The sequence below is a fragment of the Melospiza melodia genome, chromosome 5 (assembly GCF_035770615.1).
Source record: "Melospiza melodia melodia isolate bMelMel2 chromosome 5, bMelMel2.pri, whole genome shotgun sequence".
NCBI classification, from domain to species: domain Eukaryota; kingdom Metazoa; phylum Chordata; class Aves; order Passeriformes; family Passerellidae; genus Melospiza; species Melospiza melodia.
This window is the reverse complement of record NC_086198.1, coordinates 80038764-80059278: the sequence shown is the minus strand read 5'-3', so window position 1 is coordinate 80059278 and position 20515 is coordinate 80038764.

Genomic DNA, 20515 nt, shown 5'->3' with positions numbered 1-20515 from the left:
AAAGAAAAATTTGACTATGTTGTCTTTTTGCTTCCAATTTACTGAAAACTCAACCAATAATATTATTCTAAAAGTCTAGGGACTCACTATGCAGCCAGAAATTCCTCCCATGTTTGAGCAGTCTACCAGGGTGTCCGCCAACTTTTGTTAGAAGCCCTTGCAAGTTGCTGATTTCTTAATACCAAAATCCAACTGCTTAATGAAAATGTTGATTTTAAGATTGTTGGAGGCTGTCATGAGACACCTCATGAAATGAATTTCTGATTATATTGAAAAATAGGAAAGGTAGAACATAAAAAGAGTAAAACAGAGAAAGCCCCGTGTATTTAAGCAGCATCTCAAAGCCCAAAGTGACTCAGCTGTTTGCTGTGGTGAAGGTGTCACTTCTTGCTTCAGAGCAGGGATTAACTGCTCTGCAGGACAAGACTTTTTGGAAAACTTGGCCTTTTGGTAAGGTCTCATCTGTTTGTCATGTTTTTCCTTGCTGTACAACAGCGCACTTTGCTGAGGCTTTCCATAAACATCAGCTGGAATTCAGTGCAGAGTTTGTGCAACCTCACATTTTCCTGAATCTGCGGGTGCTGGTGCACAGCACTGGCATTTTCCTGGCACAGAGGGAAGCCTGATGTGGCAGCACTGTGGGCCTGCATTTGAAGCTGGGGTTCACCCCATCCATTGTTTTGTTTTCTCTTCCTTGATAGCAGTAAGATTCTGCTGGTGATCTGTGTGGTGTGGCCAAGCTGTGAGCAGTGGGCAAGGCAGGCAGGGTCTCAGAGCTGTCTCTGGGCTGGTGCTGCAATGCCCTTTCCCCATGATAATTAAGCAAAAGTCCTTTTTCCTTACTCAGAGGCAGAGGCTTCTTTTTTCTTTCCTGTTATTGTTTTTTTAAAAAATTTACATATATATTGAGGAAACTAATGCTACTGCCCAATAGCCTTTTCTTACATAAAATAGTTATAGAAGCAGGTAAAGCCATCTGGGTCAGAAAAAGAAAGTAGGTGTCCTGAAATCTGTTGGTCTTGCTAGCACAAACCTTGCACTGGGTACATTCCCTGAAGGAAAACATCACTGAGTAAGGAAATGGGGAGTCCTGTGGGCCAGGGCAGAGACAGGACAGCCTAGCAGAGCTGAGAACAGGAATCACTTCCCTGTGCTGCCTCAGACCAGTTACATTTGCACAGTCTGTGCTGACCAGCCCTCTCTGCAGGCAGTGCCCAGCCCACATTTGCAGCAAAGCAGGGGCTTGGGCAGCAGCAGCACCCAGAGGGCACAGGGTGCTCTGGAGGATGGCAGAGCCCAGGACAGCACAGAGATGTCCACACCAGTGTCTGTCACTGCAGTGCAGGCATTGCCTGGCTTGTCTCTGTGCTGGCTGCTGTCTCCATGATGGGATAATGGTATTTCCCAGAGACACTGTGGGAACTCGGCCATCAGCGCCAGGGAGACGGAGATTATGTGGTTTAGCCTTGTCAGGGATACTCTTTTCAGTGACTGCAAGGCCTATTGATTCAAGTAATGCAGGATTTAGAGGCTTAAGCCTTCACCGCCTTGCTAAGAAAAGTCAATTTTAGGTTGGAGTAACTTGCAGACCTCTCCAGTGAAATAACAGTGGTGCTTTCAGGCTGCCTCTCTCCCTGGCCATGGCAGAGCTGCCTTGTCTAGGAACACACAAGTGCCTTGTCTGGACCCTGCCTGGGCTTTGGGACCACTCCTGTGTGAGTTACCCCAAGCTAACACCATTCTTTATTAACACTGCAGTTAGGGTTACAATAGCAGGGTTTCAAGGAGGGAGCCTTGCTCATGTTTACAGCAGCAGTATTTCAAGTTATTCGCACTTTCCTGCTGTGCCTTGCTTTCCATCCTCCTCTCTCTCTCTCACAAGCAAATGTGGCAGATAGCTCCCGGTCTTATCATTGCTGGTCAGCTTCCCACCCTCCCTGATTACCCTCCAGATGAAAAATTATGTCAGCCACCAAGGAGTGTACTGGAGGTGATAGAAAGAAATGTATTCATCTACCAAATTTGTCCCTGATACAAGCCCCCTGGGAAATTCAGATGTTGAAAAATGCAGGGTCTAAGCTCTCTGCTGTCCCTCCAAGGAGCTCTTGTCTGCACTGTGGTTAATATACAAGGAGATGAGGGACTCTAATTTTTAGGACTGGTGTTGCAGCACCTTTCAGAACAATTATGTCACTGAAGGAAATAATTGATGAGACTGAAAGTGCAGCTCTGTATAACAATCCAATCCAAGCCAAACAAGAATCCAAAGAGACTTTGCTGAACCACTGCCTACACAAGAGCTTTTTAGTAGCTGCTTAGCATGCTAGCAGGCACAGTTTTCTACTTTTTCTTGCCTAGAAAACTGCAAATGTCATAGCTTGTGTTGTTGTGTGTATTTCTGGATACAAACAGTACTCCCAGCAATTGCAAGGTAACATAAATTCTCATCTCAGCTGGCTGAGAAGGCAAAGTACAAGTCCACACAATACATCAGGTTTCCTAGTTCTGCTTTCTTCCTGAACACGGCTTTCAGGTTTTATAACTAAGCATAGTGGAAGAAATCCTGCCATTTCTGAAATCAGTAACACAAGTCACAGACTCCTGTGGATCCACATTCTCACTTTAGATTAAGACTTGTTCAGTTCAGTTGGCCTTAGCAGCACAAAAGCCCTGAAGCCGAAGTAAGAGTAAATCAGTCACAATTTTTCTTGTTTCTCACAGAGAAACCTTTGGAGTCCTGTGAGTTGGTGACACAACACAGATTCAGAGCTTTGTCAGTCCCTTGAAACCAAATGATGTGACAAATACCTTGTACAGCTAAAATACTCTTCTAAGGAATATGAATGTATAAAATAGAGGGGGATAGCTGAGGATCTATTCTACTTGCTAATATCCAGAAGTGATGAAAATGAATGGGGGTTCATTTTATTAAAAAAGAAATCCATAAACTTAGTAATTGTATTTTTGTTCTGCCAGCTTGCCTTGAAACAAATGAAAAATAAATACCAGGCAGTGTCAGAAACTGGTGTTAGCAACAGACTGTGTTTCAGATGCAATTGCCACCTAAACCTGAAGAGCATTTCTGTTTTAAATTCTTTTGATAAAAATAAAACAGAAAAAGGATCTCTTTTGCTTCTGAATCACATATTGACTAAGTGTCCCTACAAGTATGGTTTTAGTTTGGTTTTGTTGAAGTGGGATGACTAAGGAGAGAATGAGTTGAGGATACAAGGAATGTAGCTGCATACATACATGGTACAGCTGATAGTTTGCTATGAGAATAAGACTGCAGCTTGTGGTGGGTCTTGCTGGAGATTGTGGTGGGTACACCCAGAGATTGCCCTGTGTCTTGGTTTGGAAAGACAGGAGTCTGCTAAGGAAGGCAGGAGCCTCCCCTGAAATGGAGAATGTAAACCCTCCACACCCCTCCACATTGCTATAAATTTTAAATTAAGGGGCTCTCAGGCAAAAAATATGAGAGCAGAAAATAACTGTTCTTTAATAGGGAAAAGAAAAAAAAAATAAAGGATAAAATAAAACAATGCAGTACACTAGAACAGCACTGACAGAGTCAGAACCCAACCTGACACCCTGTGGGTCAGGGTGTTGGTGGCAGTCCAATTGGAAATGTGGCTGCAGTCCTCCTGAAGGGCCAGGTGTGGTTCTGTTGGAGCAAGGGGGATCTGTAGAGAAGGACGTATTCTTCCTCTGAAGATCCCGTGGAAGAAGAGACAACTGCTATTCCTCTGGGGAATCCAGTGGAGAAAAGCCAATGTGGATGTTTCAAAATCCTCTGGATTATATCCAGTTAGGAATGCTTGGCTCCTCCCTCTGGGTGGAGCATCTCACAATGGGATGTTAGATCTTATCAGTCATGCAGTGACATTCAATATTCTGTTATCAGATGTCCCCTCCTGAGGGAGGAGTGATTGTGGTCACTCAAAGAGAGAGATAAGGCAAACTGCCCACTTGACAAAGGTAATCTGCCTTACAGATGGTAATCGAAAACATCTTGCATTACAATCTTCAACACCCTGTCATCCTCACAGGTAGTTTTGAGAACATTTGCAGGGATGAGGCGCTGGACAGGCCCTTCCTGGCTGCAGGGCTGTTCTCAGGCAGCTTCCCAGAGAGAGCCCAGCTCTGGGTTAAGCCAGCCCTGAGATGAGCAGTGCCGTGGGGAGCCCAGGGCAGCAGGTGCCAGGCCAGGGATGTGTGCCCATGGTCACCAGCTGGGTGGTGGCAGAGCCAAGGCTGCCTCAGGGGCCTTCCTCAGCAGAAGTGGCTACTTACTCTCACAGCTTTATAAACTTTTGGTTTATAATTATTCCCGAAAGAAACAAGAAGTAGTGACACAAGAGTGAGACAACATTACAGCTGGGTAATGTAGTGAGGAAAGCACTGAGGGATGGCACAAAAAGAAATATTTTGAATGAAGAATCACTCTAGTTGGAGAGACATATCTTTCATGAGTAGAACCAGCCAAAGTCTTAAACATCTACACCTTTAATTTTGGACCATTAAGCTAATTTCCATTGGAAGGCTAATCAAATTAACATTTATTTTCCTCCTTTCTATTTGGCTGCAGCTTTTCTTGTTTTGTTTTGTTTGTTTGTTTGATGTTTTGGAAGGGTTGTGGCTAGGGAAGAGAGAACTTGGCCTGATTTAAGATGTAAATGCAATTCTATCAATCTTTCCCTCTGCTAATGGTCTGCCTGGGCATTTTAAGGGCATATAGTGAAAAGGAAATTGTGACTGCTAAAGAAAAGCTACCCCCTGCTGTTCCTGTTCATATTTATTTCACAATCAGCCCATTGAAATGGTGCGATTCACACTCTGATGCTGTCGTTGTCTAGCTGGCAAAGTCACTGGAGAATTTAGAGAAGTTTCCCAAGATGAAAACTAGGCAAACTGCATTTGGGCTAAAAGCAATCTTATCAGCAATGAGAGTTAGTTATATCACTGCAGTGATCTTTCTTGCTGAGAGCTGAGGCTACCCTTGCAAATGAGAAGCTCTCTTGAAATAAGCAGCTGTCTTCAAAAAACTGAGAACTGTTGCTTTTGAAATGTAAAGTGTCCTTCTGATATACATATATATAGAGTACACAAGAGTGAAGTCACGCTAAAGTCTGCAGGGAAAGTTTAAATGTTCTTTGTTTCTCAGATAAATAGCCCAAAAAGGGTAAAAGCAGGAGTGAGTGCACAAGAGGGAAAGAGCATTCCCAATTCCCCAGTAATCTTGAGGAAATACTAAAGGAAAACCATGTCTGTTTGTCTTAAATTATCCAGACTTAATGTACTCATCACCTTATAACCAAGCAGCTTGTGTGAAATAATGACTTCCTGGTAATACAAAGACACACAGCTGAAGTTTTAATCTGTATTACTCACAATCTATCTTTGTGGCAAGTATAACCATACACCCTTCCACTGACCTAATGTCAACATTTAGGAGTCTGTATCAACATAAATGATCAGAAATAAAAAGCAGATAGCTAGAGACTGGATTAATGGAAAGAATCAAATCCAATAACACTATGTGTTTGTCTATGAGATTTCACATAAAATTTCTACTGTAGTGCAAGAACTCATTATATGTTGACTATGGAGGATGTAAAAAAAAAGGTGCCAAGTTAATTACTACATACTTGCTCATTAATCATGGGATAAATGCTAGCCACTCGTTAGAATTGCCATGAAATAGGTGAATTTAATTGTAGGATGTGTCAGAGGAGTTACAGCCAGCAGGGACAAGGAGATACTGGTGTCAGTATAAATGCAGGGATCTGCTCATCTGGCATGTTGGCCACTTTTGGCCACCCATAGCTGTGGAGGATGAGTTCAGGTTGAGTGGGGTGCAGAAAGAAACAGTGAGAACATTCAGTGTATGGGAAAGTTGGGACAACACATCCATATTTCCCTTCTACCTCTCTTTCCTTGTCACCCCAGTTACTCTTCCATCAGCTGGGTCCTTGCCCTGCTCTCCTGCCAAGGCCAGCTCTGAGCACTCCATGCCCATCAGAGCCTGCCTTGCTCACAATCCATTTTGCCATGGCTGCTGCTGGGAATTCTGTAGTAGGGGATGGAAAGGGAGGTGTTCCTGCAGCCCACTGTGCACATACATCCCAGCCTCCCAAGGTCAGGCACACTGAGGCTGTAGAGCCCAGGCAAAGCTGGAACTCTGCTTCTGTGCCTTGGTGGCTGACCAGTAACTCTCACTTTGTCTGAGGTGAGAATTGAAGCTGCAGAGGCACAATGGTCCATGGCTTTCTAGGAGAGAGCTCACAGCTGCCTGAAATAGAAGCTGGAGGCCTTGGAGTCCAGCCCAGAGAAGGACGTGACAATGCCCTGGCCAGAGGAGGACAGTTGTCCCACCTGCTCTGAATGGAGCATTTTCAGTGCTGTGCCAGCAGCGCTGTGCAGCTACAGGGTGCTCTCAGAAAGGCTGGTTCTGCTCCTGGGGAACATGAAAAGCACATGTACAGGCAGCAAAGCAGCTGCTACACACACAACATCAACCCGTTTTACTCATTAAATATAGGCTAACAAAAAAGATTGGCATCAACTTTGTTCACATCAAAAAGATACAGTTCCAATTCTCCCTACTGCATAATTTAGGTACATGAGCTTCTGTAATAATGCAACGGGCAGAGAATGATGGCATTGTCCACACCATTGTCTCTCTGACACCAAAGAGAAATGAAGCAAATGGAGTCAAAGAAACCAAACACATTCAGGAAAGTATCAAAGTGATCAAAGCAGACTCTTTGATTCTGCTTTACACACACTTTTCAAAGAAGTGTTACATTTCCAAACACACTCTGTCCGTTCTTGATGCCAATAAACCAGCTCTGTTTAGCTTTATGCTTTGATAGGAGTAGGAACAAAAAAACTCTTCAGTGAGCAGCATTTTCTAAGCCTTTCCATCAAATGTTGAACTTGCTAGGAAAAGGCTAAATGTATTTGTTGTTCTTTGAGGAAGCTGAACCTTCGTTGAGGGAGACCTGGTGTCAGGACTGAGTAGCCCTATAGACAAATCAGCATTTGCAAGCACGAGGAAAAGCTCTGAGCAGATTTTTTGTTCATCTGTATTTAATACACCTCTTTGTTAGCAGACCAAGCCTCAGGGAAAAAAAAAAAAAGCCAAACTTACAAGGCATATAAGAGCATTTTGGAAAAGGTGTCTGACCATAGTCCTTTTATAGCTGAAAAGTATTGATTACTTTTATGTATCTATCTCCCATTATTTTCCCAAAGACATAGACAAGGTTTCAAGGCACCAGATCTAAATGCACTGAAGGAATATACTATTTTTTCGATGTTATCATTTGACCATTAATGATGTCAAGCATGACATTTTCTTATACCCTGGCAGGATGTACTCCATTTCTGTCTTTGTAAAATCAAATTTTCTCTCTGTGCTGCAGCAACCGTGAAGCCCAAGCTGCCCCCAGGGAGGTATTTTGTTTAGCTGTGTGGACACATTCCTCCAGGAAATATTGAAGCCAAACCACACACACACACACACACACACACACACAGGCCCTCTATTAGAAGAATTCAAAGCTTGAAGAGAAAACAAACCAGTCCTGGGTCTGGAATCTGAACTTCAGCTCATGTTGAATTGTGTTTTCACATTCTTTGTTTTTGCCAGCTGGGCTGTGGACCAACATAGGCATTTTCTGAACACAGGTAGCACTGTCCAAGGACAGCCCTATATCCTCTGGTCGTGTCAGAGTGGGAAAAAGAAAAAAAAAACAACATGGAAAAAAATATTTGCATATCCAGCACTAACATGTTTCTACCATGTGTGAGACAGACAAGGAGAGTGGTGATTGTTGTCATGAGTCAAGAGCTGGCTGCACAGTATGCGGTTCTGGAGGAGAATCATTCAAGCCAGGAGGTAAGAGAAGTCATATATGTATGTGTGATTACTCTTTCATACATTCTTCTCTTTTCACTCACCCAAGGCAGAGCTATGAGGAAAATCAAGTTCCATTTTATTCTTGAGTGGAGCCAGATGCTGGCATCCACCTTGGCAGCTGGTGTCAGGAACTGGACAACTGATACAGTAACTTGATTAAAACTATCAGGGTCTCACCCTCACTTAGGACTTGGCTTCAGCCCTGAAACAGAGCAGCTATTAGGCCAGAGCCTCTCTGAAATTCTATTATATTCTAGGGCTTTATTTTTTGGGTTATTTAACACTCTCTCTCATGTGCTATTAATTGAATTTTATTTATCAAGATTTTTATTATTTAACTTTTTTTTTTTTTTTTTTTTGGTAGATTCTGATCACAGGAACTAAAGTCACCAGGGATTTGTGGGCTGCTTGTATATGGTTCAGATGACCAAGCATGAGGACAAACCATGAGGTATGCTTGTCCTGCCAGACCCAGGCAAAGTCCCAGAGGAGCACAGCCCCTCATGGCACTGAGTTCAAGGACTCTCTCTCCTGGCGCTCCCTCCATTACAGCTTCCCCAAGTGCAGCAGAGCAAGAGTCAGGAGCTGCATGGTCCTGTCTTAGGTGAACAAAGGCTAAGAGATGCCAGATGCTGCAGTGATACAGAAAAAATTCTCCACTCGTGGTGAAAACGTCACAAGTTCTGGAATGGATGTTGCAGCTTCTTTTACTAAAAATCACTGCTAGATAGGCATAAAGTTTTTATAAGTATTTTGGGCAGTGTTGAACACACCATCATTTATTAGCAAATAAGTTTATTAGAATTCTATAAGTAATTAGAAAGCAGATACTTAAAAGTTAGGATAAGACTAAAGTAAATGAGGGTGTTTCTTTCCCTTTCAAATTATTCTGGTGCTTAAGCTAATATTAAACAGTAGATGTGACAACTATATTCTTAGAAGAAATACAAAATAATTTTGGGTTAGGCTGCTGACCTTTAGAGATTCTTGGTACAGAATTGGTGTATAAATTACTTTAATTCCCAGTGCAATCCCTGAAAGACCTTCAGCTGTGTTAGAGACCAGCATCAGATGCTGACCTTTTTTTCAAAGAAAGCACTGATTAAAAGATGGTGGTGTTCTTTTTGGGGCACAGCTCAAGGTTCACAGCCTGCTGGTGAATTCAGTAAGGGCACCCTCTGACTTAAAACTGTGTGCATGTGTGTGCCAAGAGCATAAAAAACACCCAGAAGAAGTTATGGACAAAGACTTGTGTACAACTACCTACTCAAGTGAGGAATGCTTAGGTGGACTCTGTGCCGGAGCTTTTAATGCATAATGCAGAATCTTCTTTAATAAATCATGTGGCCATTGGTCCTTCTGAAGCATAGATGCCTTAGGGACTATAATGATTTCTCACATTTTTTTTTTTTTTGTTTATGCATGCTTTTTAAAAAAATTCCTTTTGCCTGTTGGCTCACAGCCTCCAGTGAGGGAATGAAATCTGCTGTTAGTGTAATTAGAGAATATCTGAAGCACAGAATAAGAAGACACTACATGTCATTATCTACTACACTGCTGAGGGTTGGAGACCAATTTCCAGATGACATATACTGTTAGCACTGCTGTATGTATTACAGCTTAGGGGGCAAAGCCATAGATCAAGACTCCCACTGAGCTAGAAGCTGTGTAAACATGTGGTGAAAAGATGATCCCTGGGTCACAGAACTTTGCTGTAACCTCTGCACACTTCTCTGTTTAACCTACTGCCGTTTTTCTCCACAGGTTGTTTCCCTACAGTCCATTAGTAACGATGTATTTTCTTGTCTGGCAATTGCATGCCTGCTTAGCATTTGTTTCATGAAATCAATACATGAAAAATGTCTGTGTTAATATGGTGGATTTCTCACTGTTGTGTCTACTGGCATCAATGAATCATTCCCTCTTGAGGTAGCACACTGAGAAGGTTCTCCAATTTCTCTCCCTTCCAAGAGCACACACATCTATCTGAAAAAGTCTGTAACTGATTTGGGGGTTTTGTGTACGTGGGATTTTCAGACTGGCCAGCTCCTCCTCCAACAGTTCTCCCTAGAAGAAGAAATGTTGCTTTTGGAGTTTATTTCATCTGGCAATATTTAGGATGAATAGCACATTGACTATGTCAGTCTTTGTAAATAGTTTCTTCTGTTTGGGTTTAAACCCAAAAAGCAAACTCTTCCTTTGTGCTAGCGCATCACAGAGCAGAGAGCTTTCACAGCACCAAGAACTTGGCTATCCTGCTCCAGCTTGTGTATTCAGCTTCAGAAAGCCTCAGCTCAATTCCTGTCATTTTAATATCCATAGTTCTCTAATGGAGGCTCATTTGGCACTGGACAGAGGAGTCCAGTGCCAGCCACTGGGCTGTGTGTGCCACATGCTTGAGAGTTGTCTGCTTCTCTATGGTGGCTTCAATCTCGGTGATGCTGAGGGCTGAAAATGAAATACTGTGAGCTGGTGTCTGCCTGGGAGTGAGGATGAAAACCCTGAGGGCATGGGAAGTGGGAGAGCACAGAATGAACCATGGACAAGCAATCATGGTGGTAAATGACCAGCGAGTTCTGCACTGAATAAAGCAAGAGAGTAAACACAAGTTGTGTGTTCAAGCAAGCATGAGCTGTGTGTTCAATGCTGCCTAAAAATAATTTCTGGTCTTTTTGGCAAGAAAGTAAATGTTTTCACAAAATATAGGAAGAAAACACACATTCAGATGAATTTCAAGGATATACAATGCCACTGGCTTGGAATGTATCTATTCACTAGCTGAACATACCACACCTCTTTAGGTACAGGTAGCATGTAAATCAAAACCAAGAAATAAATTCACAGATTGTTTCACCATATTTCACTCCAACTTTTACAATTTTTCCTCCTTTTCTTTCCTGTGTAATATTCAATTTCAAAAGCAGCTTTTAAAGAACGTTTAAAAATTGGGTTACTGAATGCTTGAGTAACTACACACACATAGAGTCCACACACTAGAATAGATATTGCTGGAGACTCCTTTTTCCCTTGGTCAGTGCTGTATAGGAGGTGTAGTCTGACTCCTCTGCACATACTATCTTCTAAACAGTCCTGTAATTCTTAAGAAAATGAGATGTTTTCTGGTCTATTAATTTTCAGTGATCAACTGAAACCAAATTGCTTTGAAATGAGCAAGAGCACATATTTACTCCCACATTGCTGCCATGACCACGGGCCACAGCAGATCAGCATGAGCTGGGGTGTTTGACCCCTAGCACTCTCATCCCATTCTTGGGAGATGACTCACAAGAAACTGCCTGGATTTCTGGAAAATCCTCATTAGCGAGCACACTCTCAAATACTTTCTCCTGGAACAAGCTCCAGCACCCTGTGTGAGAAAAGGTCACTTTTGGGCTCATAGCAGGAACAGTTAATAACAACAAACTTCACCACCAACATAATTTTACATCAACATTTTCCTTTCTGTGTTTTTTATCCCTCTCCAAGGGCTGTTGGTTGGTCTATTGAAGATTCCTGTAATTTTAGCAATAAGGCACAGCAGGATCCTTTCAATCAATAGCAGCAGCGTTGCAGCAAGAAACAGTAACACATTTCCCTCCAAGCAAGCACACTCTGACTTCATTCAGGCACACAAATGTGCTCCAAATCACAAATCACCCTCTCCCAGCCCAGCAAGACAAAGGCTACAAACAGAGTTGAAACAAAACACATAAGCAAGATAAAACATTTTCCTTCTGCAGAGAAAAGAACCCAACTATTTGCACTTTGCCTACCTGCAGACGCTTCTGTTCCTTCCTATGGTCTTGCTGCAGTTTCTCCTCTCCAGGCTGAGGGGTAAAGCCCTTTGCAGGGTGAGCATCACACTTCTTTGACCTGAAAAGTTCTCATGCTTTTCAGGAGACATGAGGTGACTCCTGCTTTTGGGACCTGTGTTACCAAATGAAACAATTTTCACAAGCTGCCTTCAGTGACACTAATCAGATTTTGGCTTCAGAGTAATGGAAGCAGTAGCCATGTTTTCTTCAGCTTCTTTAATTATCAGTTCACCATTTGCATCACTACTTTAGGCTCATTTTCCATCTTGAAGATGCAGTGGGGCTTTCCTTATGGAAAATACACACAAAGGCAGAAGGATGGATGGGGCAGGTGGCAGTCGCTGCTGAGCATCAACGTTTGTAACTCTGCTCACAAATGTTTGTTCAGAAGCAGAAGAGACAAACACCTTTATAAGCACATAGCAAAAGGATCCTTCTGGAAGCTAGATCCATTTTTAAGGTTCTAACAGGAATGATAATTGTCTATAAATGTCACGATTCCCACAAATGTACTCTAAAGCTATTTTAAAACATCCTTAAAGGGAGGCAAAAATCATAAAACTGATATAAGAACCACATATTGTGTCACCAGTTGTAGAAAATTTTGTGTATTTGTTACTGTACTATTTCCTCTCTCTATTCCTTTTCATGAAAGAGTCCAGGAAGATAAAAAAGAATTTAGGAAAGATATAAAATAAACAGGCTTGAAGGGTGAAGAGCGCTGAAGGTTACAGTAGGTCTGAAAGGCCTTAAAATCTAGACCAAGTTGTCATAAATCTCATTTCTGTATCAGGACAGGAGAAATTGGATCTCCATTCAGTGTTGGTTGTCTTTTTTCTCTTCTTTCCTGAGTGATGGTGTCCAGAAAAGTCAGAAAAACATCAGACATATAAAATGACACTAATAGACCTATACCTATTGAAAAGTTTAATTCATTTTTAATTATAAAATTATTTTTAAGGCATAAAAAGGGTAAAATTAAGCTATTTTAAAAGCATAATTTTACTGTAAATTTAACCTTTGACAGAAGTTTCTTTCCTGAATTTAACTATGCCATCACACAGATTTTTTTCAGAGGAAAACAGTGCTATAAAATCTGAATAAAATAGACATGCAGAATAATAAGGAACTTCTTCACACTATAAGGACTCACAACTGCATCAAATCAATGGCATCTACAGAGCTGCATATACTTGGAATCCTGGAAGACCCCAGAGAGCATGAGCAGAGCAAATTTTCCCCTTCTGCCCTGACTAGTCTGTGTAGAAAGAGCTCCTTCCCCTTCCTAACCAAGCGTGATTGAACCAAACTGGGTGTCCAATTCTACTTTAACAAGAAAAAAATTGTTGCTGTGAATGTGTGTTATCCTGCAGGATTCCCCCAGGAGCCCAACTCATTTCTCGCAGCTGACTGGCTCCCAGGGACAGCTGATGTTCTGCCTGTGGTCTGCTCATCCCCTGCACCCATGCACGGTTCTGAGGGCTCTAAATAGGCGGCCTCTCCTGGTACTTTTGCACATTTTTCTCCTTCAATCATTGTTTGAATGTAAATTGAGATAAGCTGGAGTGCAACATGGAACTAAATACTGTTGTGACTGTACATAGCAAAAGAGCTTTATTCACTACTATTTTCCATAAGATGCATTTTCACATTCTTTTCCTTTTTTTAAGAGAAAGAATGAAGAAAGAAAGAATAGATAAACTCTACAATTGGTCTGATGTATTGCTTCATGTTCATGATAATGACAGAAACATTGGGAGTAAGGGTTTGGAAGGGCCCAGGGAGGCAAAAAAGTAATGAAACAGGGGCTATAACATTTAGAGGCCTGGAATTGTCTTCTCTATCTATATTAGCAGTCAGATCAGTGCTGTTGGAGCAGATCTGGAGTGGGAAAGGTTGGCGCTGAGGCTGTAATATCCATACTGTGCGTGTGTTTTGGGGTTCACTTGGATGACCTCCCTTCTGGTGCCCAGTACCATCAGGCTGCACAGGCTGCACTCCTGCAAGGCACCTTCTGGCTCTGGTGCCCCCCAAAGGAATCCAGGCTTGGACTGACTCAGCTGTGAGGTTTGCACTCCTGTGTCAAACCAAACCAGCAATGTCAATGCAGCCAGTGCTGAGGGATAAAAATGCATGTGGTCACAGTCCTAGGGACATGTTTGTCCAGGACATCTGCAGCAGTTTCACCTGAGGGAAATACTAGGGCTGAGAAGACAAACATACATTCCATGAAAACTTTATTAGTCTCATTATTTTCATTGAACTAGTGCATGACTGCGGGGTAAAGGAGCTTAGTGGGTTCATGGAAGTATATTTTAGAGGGATTGGAGATGACTTTGCCTCTATAACAAGGTTCTGACAGAGAGCTGGTCTCTTGTGTTAATTGGATGTTATTCCAGTAAATGTAATAGCAATGAGCAGCAAAATGCTTTCCCATGCAAGGTAAATTACAAGGTGTCAGATACATAATTCCTGCTATTATTTATAAGGTGCAATTGCATAGCTCTAACTTTCCAAACCCATGTAGCTCTCAAGCACCACTGAGCCTCACTTGCACTGCACACTTAAGCCTATCCCTCCACTTTGCCTCTTCCACAATCCTATTGCACAGATTAGAGTCTTGTATGCATGTACTGAATGTACATGCAGCAAATCTCTTTATGAGACAAGGGAAAAGAGAGATTTGATTAAATCTGAAGCAGAGTAAAGCAAACAAATCAGAGGAAAATATAGATATCTTTCTTAGGACTACTGTGTTGTTCTTCAGCTTTTTGTCCTGAAAATTATCAGCAAGTATTTATTTTCTACCCTCTAAGCAATTAAAGTAGTGCAAAATAATAAAATTGCTAATTGCAAGAACACTTATAAAATCTTAGACTCTCATTTATTTTTTCATCAGACATGTGAAAACCTTTAAATTTTGTTCACTTGCTCTGTAAATTATAATGTGAATTTTCCCCTCCCTGCTGCAAACTTGAACAATTCATGAATGCATCTATCTAGGCTTTACTCTGACACATTTTAGCAAATGGAATGGGTTGTTCAGCAACCAATGTTTTCCTTTATTTTATACATCCAATTATTGTTGATAACAGTTCATCCAGGTGCCACTTTTGTGAACAGTTGATTTTTCTTTTTCATTTCTCAGCTACCTGTGTTCAAAACCATCATGGTTCCTCAACTTGCAAGGTTTTATCTTGTGAATTCAACAGGGGACTTCAGTTTTCAAAGAGCAATCTTTTATTTTCTTATCTCTGAGATGAGAATACACGTCTTGAGCAGCTTTGGATTTTTATGTCCAAATTAAAAAACAAAGCAACACAAAACCTAAATGAGAAGGTGTAGCTACACTCCTGAGAAGAAAAGAAACAAGAGGTGTAAGTCATCCTGGCACGCCTATTTAAGTGTTTTGCTTTAATAGCCCAAATGTAATAGCTCTAAAAGAGCAGCGCCTCAACTATTCTTCTAAGTAGGGGCTCTTCATCACTTGAGCTACTTTATGAGTTCTTGAAAGACACAGTGCAGGCTAGGAAAGATTGGGAAGTCTATAATTTTCCATCAATCAATGCCGCTGATAAATTACTAGTCACAAGAAAGGACGTTGACAAAACACAATAGGACAAGTTATTAATGGAGAATCCCCAGTGCTCCTGATACAGCTACATTACACGAAGAGAGGAAGGGAGAAATCGTTAAGCAATAAAGCTTATTAAACAGCTGAGATTGAGGGGAGCATAAAGCACACAGGGCTGGTGCAGGCTGTGAGGGAGAAGGGCTGAGCTGTTGCAGGGCAATGGCAGCACTGCTGAGCAGCAGAACAGCAGAGCAGGCTGCCCTGGTGTCCTGGGGTGACGCTATGATGCTTGTATCCCCATTCATCTGTTCTGTGCCTCTAAGGCCAGCTCTGAAGAGGGGAAGTTTTGTTTGGGTTTCTCTTATCAGGAACACAGAGACGGGCAGTACATAGGGCTGTTTTGGCTTCTTGCTTTTCAGCTTGCTGCTTTGCTTGCTCCCTTTTCTGCTCTTGCTTCTGCTCTGCTTTGGCCTCTGCTTATTAGCTAGTTCTAGCTAAACAGTCCAAATTCCTTCCTGGACTGTTTCTCCTCTCCTGTTTCTGTGACCATCTCGATCCTGCTCCGGACTGGGACCCGGGAACATCGAGAGTTTGCATCGCGTGGCTGCAGCAGCTGCCCCAGCGCCGGAGGGACTGAGAACAGAGCACCCACCCCCGAAAGAGACTTTCTGATTTTGTCATCTTTCTCAGAGCGGTGTCATCGGGTATTGTTCATTTTGTGTGCTGGGGGGTGCTGTGCCTGAAATAAACAGGTTCTTTCCACCTCTATCCAAGGAATTTTTTCCCGAACCGGTTGGGGGGAGGGACCGTGTGGGTTTTGCTTTCTGGAGGGGCCCTCCTTTGCAGATTCTTTAACAAATTTGCCCTAAACCAGGACACCTGGAAAGCACAGATCCAGTGTGACCTCCTTTGGAATACCCAGCTGTGGGGAGGGGCAGGAGCTGTGTTAGGTGCTGGAACCAGTTTGTCTCTCTAAAGCAAGGAAGGGAGCTCCAGACGTTTTCATTTGCCCCTTCCCTAGGTTGCAAAAAGCCTACTTCAAAAAATATACCGTGCACATGAAAACACCTTGTGAAAAGACAAAGAAGAGTGCAGCGGTCACAGGGCATGAGCACTGGAACAGGGGGATCCCAAGTCACCGTTTCATGCCCAAGGTGAATATGCTGAAGTACATGGTGTTGCAGTAAGTAGATCAGAGCAATGTCCTGTGGTGTCCCAAGTCTTTTGTCCTACACCTGTTTGGACAACTTCAGAAGGCATAGAAAAATTCCTTTTTAACATCCCAAACACAAAACCAAAGTCTGTGACCAAAACTTGTACAGGCAGAAGATATTTTGTCCATGCTTCCTGTTCATGTTCCTGCATGGAATAAAGACCAATCTCTTGACTTTTTTGTTATACTTTTTTTTGATCTTACATCACTTGACTCTGTTCCACCACAGCTGTTTCAGACCAGAGTATTACCAGGGATCTTAAGAGGACAACCACACACAATCCTGCAGAGAGATGACACCAAGTTTCTCACCTTCCAGCTGTACCATTAGGGTTTGCTTTCTCACACCCTGGACTCCAAAACTTCAGCCATATCAAGGAAGGTACTCAGGAAAATCTCTCACAAGTTTTCCATGGTCTTTCTGTGCTGAGGGAAATAAATAGTGCATACCACATTGAAGTCCAGAGAAAACAGGTAAAAGCTGCAAAGGAACAAAATGCTCTCTATTTTAAAGTGATCTCTGCTATATACTGCAGTGAAAATTGCTTAGGATTTATCAATCTGAGATTCAGTGTAAGAGTGTCAAATCACAAGATGGGCATAATGGACCTGATCAGGCTGTGACTGAAGCCAATTGCAAAACCACAGCTCAATAGTGATATGTCCAAACTGGGGCCAGCAATTCTGGACCTGTAATTACTTTTGATCTTAGATTCTGGTAACCATTTTCTTTTCACTCCTTGAAGAGGCACAGGAAGCTGACTTTCTTACTTTAGACAATCAGCTTCTGATGGACTCCAGCGGGTTGGAGACTCTTTTAAGAGAGCCAGTGCTGGAATGGTGTTTGCTGCGCAAGCAGGCAATTTAATGTCATTTGAATACTTGGCTGGTATCCCACTATTGTACAGATAAAGTATATATGACAAATAAGACTAGAACTTAACTAGAAGCCCAGACCTAAACCTACTGTTATTAAGACCCCAGTGCATTTGATATAGTACAGAACTGACTTCCCCCTCTTAACCTGTTTAGGATCTGTACAAACAAATTTTTCCAGTTTTGCTCTAATATATAGCTTATTCAGGTGTCCTTGTTCTTCTTGTCCTTTATGTCCTTTTAAAGGTGGTAAATTTTCCCTATGGTTTCCTAAGCTTACCTGTGACTAATAATTTTCTTTTTTTCCTGAAAGAAGGCTGAAGATACAGCAGGTCTGAGTAAATGGTCACTGTTGCGGTGTTGTGTTCACACTGATGCAATGAAAATGCAGGATCTGGCTGACAGCCTTTTATTAATAACCCTTAGTGAAATCTGTCGGCCTTCCTGTAAAATGGATGGTGGGAAAAGCAACACTCACATTCTAACCATGAGATTTGGTTGTGCAGGACTTGTCCATGAATTTATTCCATACTCCATTATCTTGGCAATAGATGCTTGTAGCCTCACACAAATCCATGCCTGGTCACCCATACTGGGATTAGTCCAAAAGTCTGTTATGCTTTAAACTGGTGGGACTGTTTGGGGAATAGAGATGGGACTGCTGGGGAAGGAGCAGTTAGGAGAGCAGGTTGTGAAGCCAAACTAAGCCACTCTTTCCCAGCATTGTCTTAATCTTGGAAAAGTAAAGGAAACTTTGGTCTGTGCTTGGATCCTTTGTTGGACACTTTGATCTGACCTATGCTTCAACTTATACTCTGTCTCTCACATGGATATGCCAGACAATGCCAGTTAGACTCACTGCTTTTCACAGTAAATCTCAATAAAACTCCAGGGGTTTAGCACTATTTTGATAGAGTCTTAGGAGAAACAGTTTTCTCTAAAATCATCAGGAGTGAAATAGGAGTCAGTCAATTTGCAGAGTCTCTGGCCTTTGCTGGGAACAGCAAGCACTTGTGCCTGAAGAGAGAATAGAAGACTGTCAGACTGTACTTCAGGTTCTTGCTTGGTTCTTTAGCAAACACTCCCAATGCATAAGTTCTCTAAAACAAAAATAAATATGAGCAGAGGCCATGCTCTGAGAGCAAACCATGGAAAGACAAAGTTTTTCATCTGATTTCAGCATGTTCTGCCTTTTAGCACATCCTACTGATCTGAAAGGGGTCAGAGGAGAGTATATGTGCTTTGGAAACAGGGTTTGAGCAGATTTACCACTGCTTCAGCTGACATAGTGAAAAGCCAAAGTGAGCTTACTGCAGTCCTGTGCAAAGTTTAGAATAGAATAGAATAGAATAGAATAGAATAGAATAGAATAGAATAGAATAGAATAGAATAGAATAGAATAGAATAGAATAGAATAGAATAGGTGACCCTACTGGTTTCCAAAAAGGGGACTTTATAACCCATCATCTTTCCTTTTAAAGTAGTCATAATCATAAAGTCAAAAGATGCTATTTTAATATCTTCTTTGTTAACTCCAGGATAGTATTCAAACACAAAAATGTCAGCATAAACAGTCTGCAATTAAAAAATATTAGCATATCAACAAGGTGTGCTGTGAAATCAAGAATTGTAAGGTCACCCTCACCCCGTAAGTCTCATCAGAAGCATTTTAATACAAAAGCTGTAATCACAGAATTACTGGCTTTAAACCACTGAATTCCCTGAGGGAAGTTTTATAATGCAAAGGATTGTAATCATATTTGATTTTCTTTATAGCTAACGCTGCATGGAGATCTGAAAAAATCACTGTTAATCTAAGCCAGACAACATAGGACTTAAATGAAAATGTAAAACAATATCTCAAAATGATGTTCATGCTGATTGCAGGAGGAAGGGGGAAAGAAAAGAGAGGGAAGAAAGAATCTCTATTTGACTGTCCTTTTTCCTTGCTGTGTTTTCTGCATAGGCTATGCAGCAGATACCTGCTAAAAATAAAATGTGTTTTTAAGTTTAGAACTTTGTTTATCTCAAGCAAAACCCGACTGTCTTTTCAGGGAAAGGATAAGCATGAGAAGTTTGATTTGGTTTTGGTCTTGCAAGACTTACAAACTGCTTTTAGCTTAGAAATCTCTGTCCCAGAAGAGTAAACATTTAATTGTTCTGAGAATTCTCAGGCTTCAGAGAGCTGTACTGATATGCATGATGTTATGATAAAGAATTTCAGACTTATTTCTGGTTTACAAAAGCAATTGGAAAAACATATGAGTAATTGTTCTTGAAGAGTTGTTGCTAAATTTGAAGCAGACGCAATGGAATTCAGATTGTTCTGAGTATTTTTAAGAAAAAAGATGCTGGAGTTATACCTCTGTTCAGAATTTAGCATGCATTCAGGGTTGCAAAGGACAAAGGGGAGCCCAGGACCATGTGAATAAGCAGCCCATGTGTCCAAGGCTGGACATTACTCACGTCAAAGGCACTGGAAACTGCCAATGGTTTCCTTGAGGCTTGGCTGGGCTCTGAGCACACATGCAAGCTTAGCACCATTGGACACCATTATAAACAACTTCTGATTTACTTGCAGAAACACTGACGTTCCCAGGAAGATGATGAGTATCATACAAACACATCTTAGTTCAGAGCACAGACACTGATGCAAAGAATACGTTACATTGCTTTCAGAACAGCAAACTCAACAATTCTTGTCAGATCGTCTTTTTTTTTTTTGTCTGTTTCAACAGAAAATTACTGTGAAGGATAATGTCTGGCACTACTCAAGTACAAGCATTATAGAGGAATATAATGTTATCAATTAAAAATAATGTCTCATCAATACTTTATTACTAAATGTTAATTTTTCACATTTCATATGAACACAGAATGCCATTTGTCTTAACCTCCTAGCTATGCTGAGGTTTAAACATAAACCTGAATTTTGCACAAATCAAGGGCAGATTTATTGCAAAGCTGTCAAAAAGGAGCCAAAATGACCCACCAGTCTATTTGGAGTGACTAATTAATGGATAGATACAACTCATTGTTAGAACTGCTTTGGTTCATGATGGGTCTTGTCATATGAAATCAAGAAAGTAATCTCAGGAAACTTGTTAGACTTA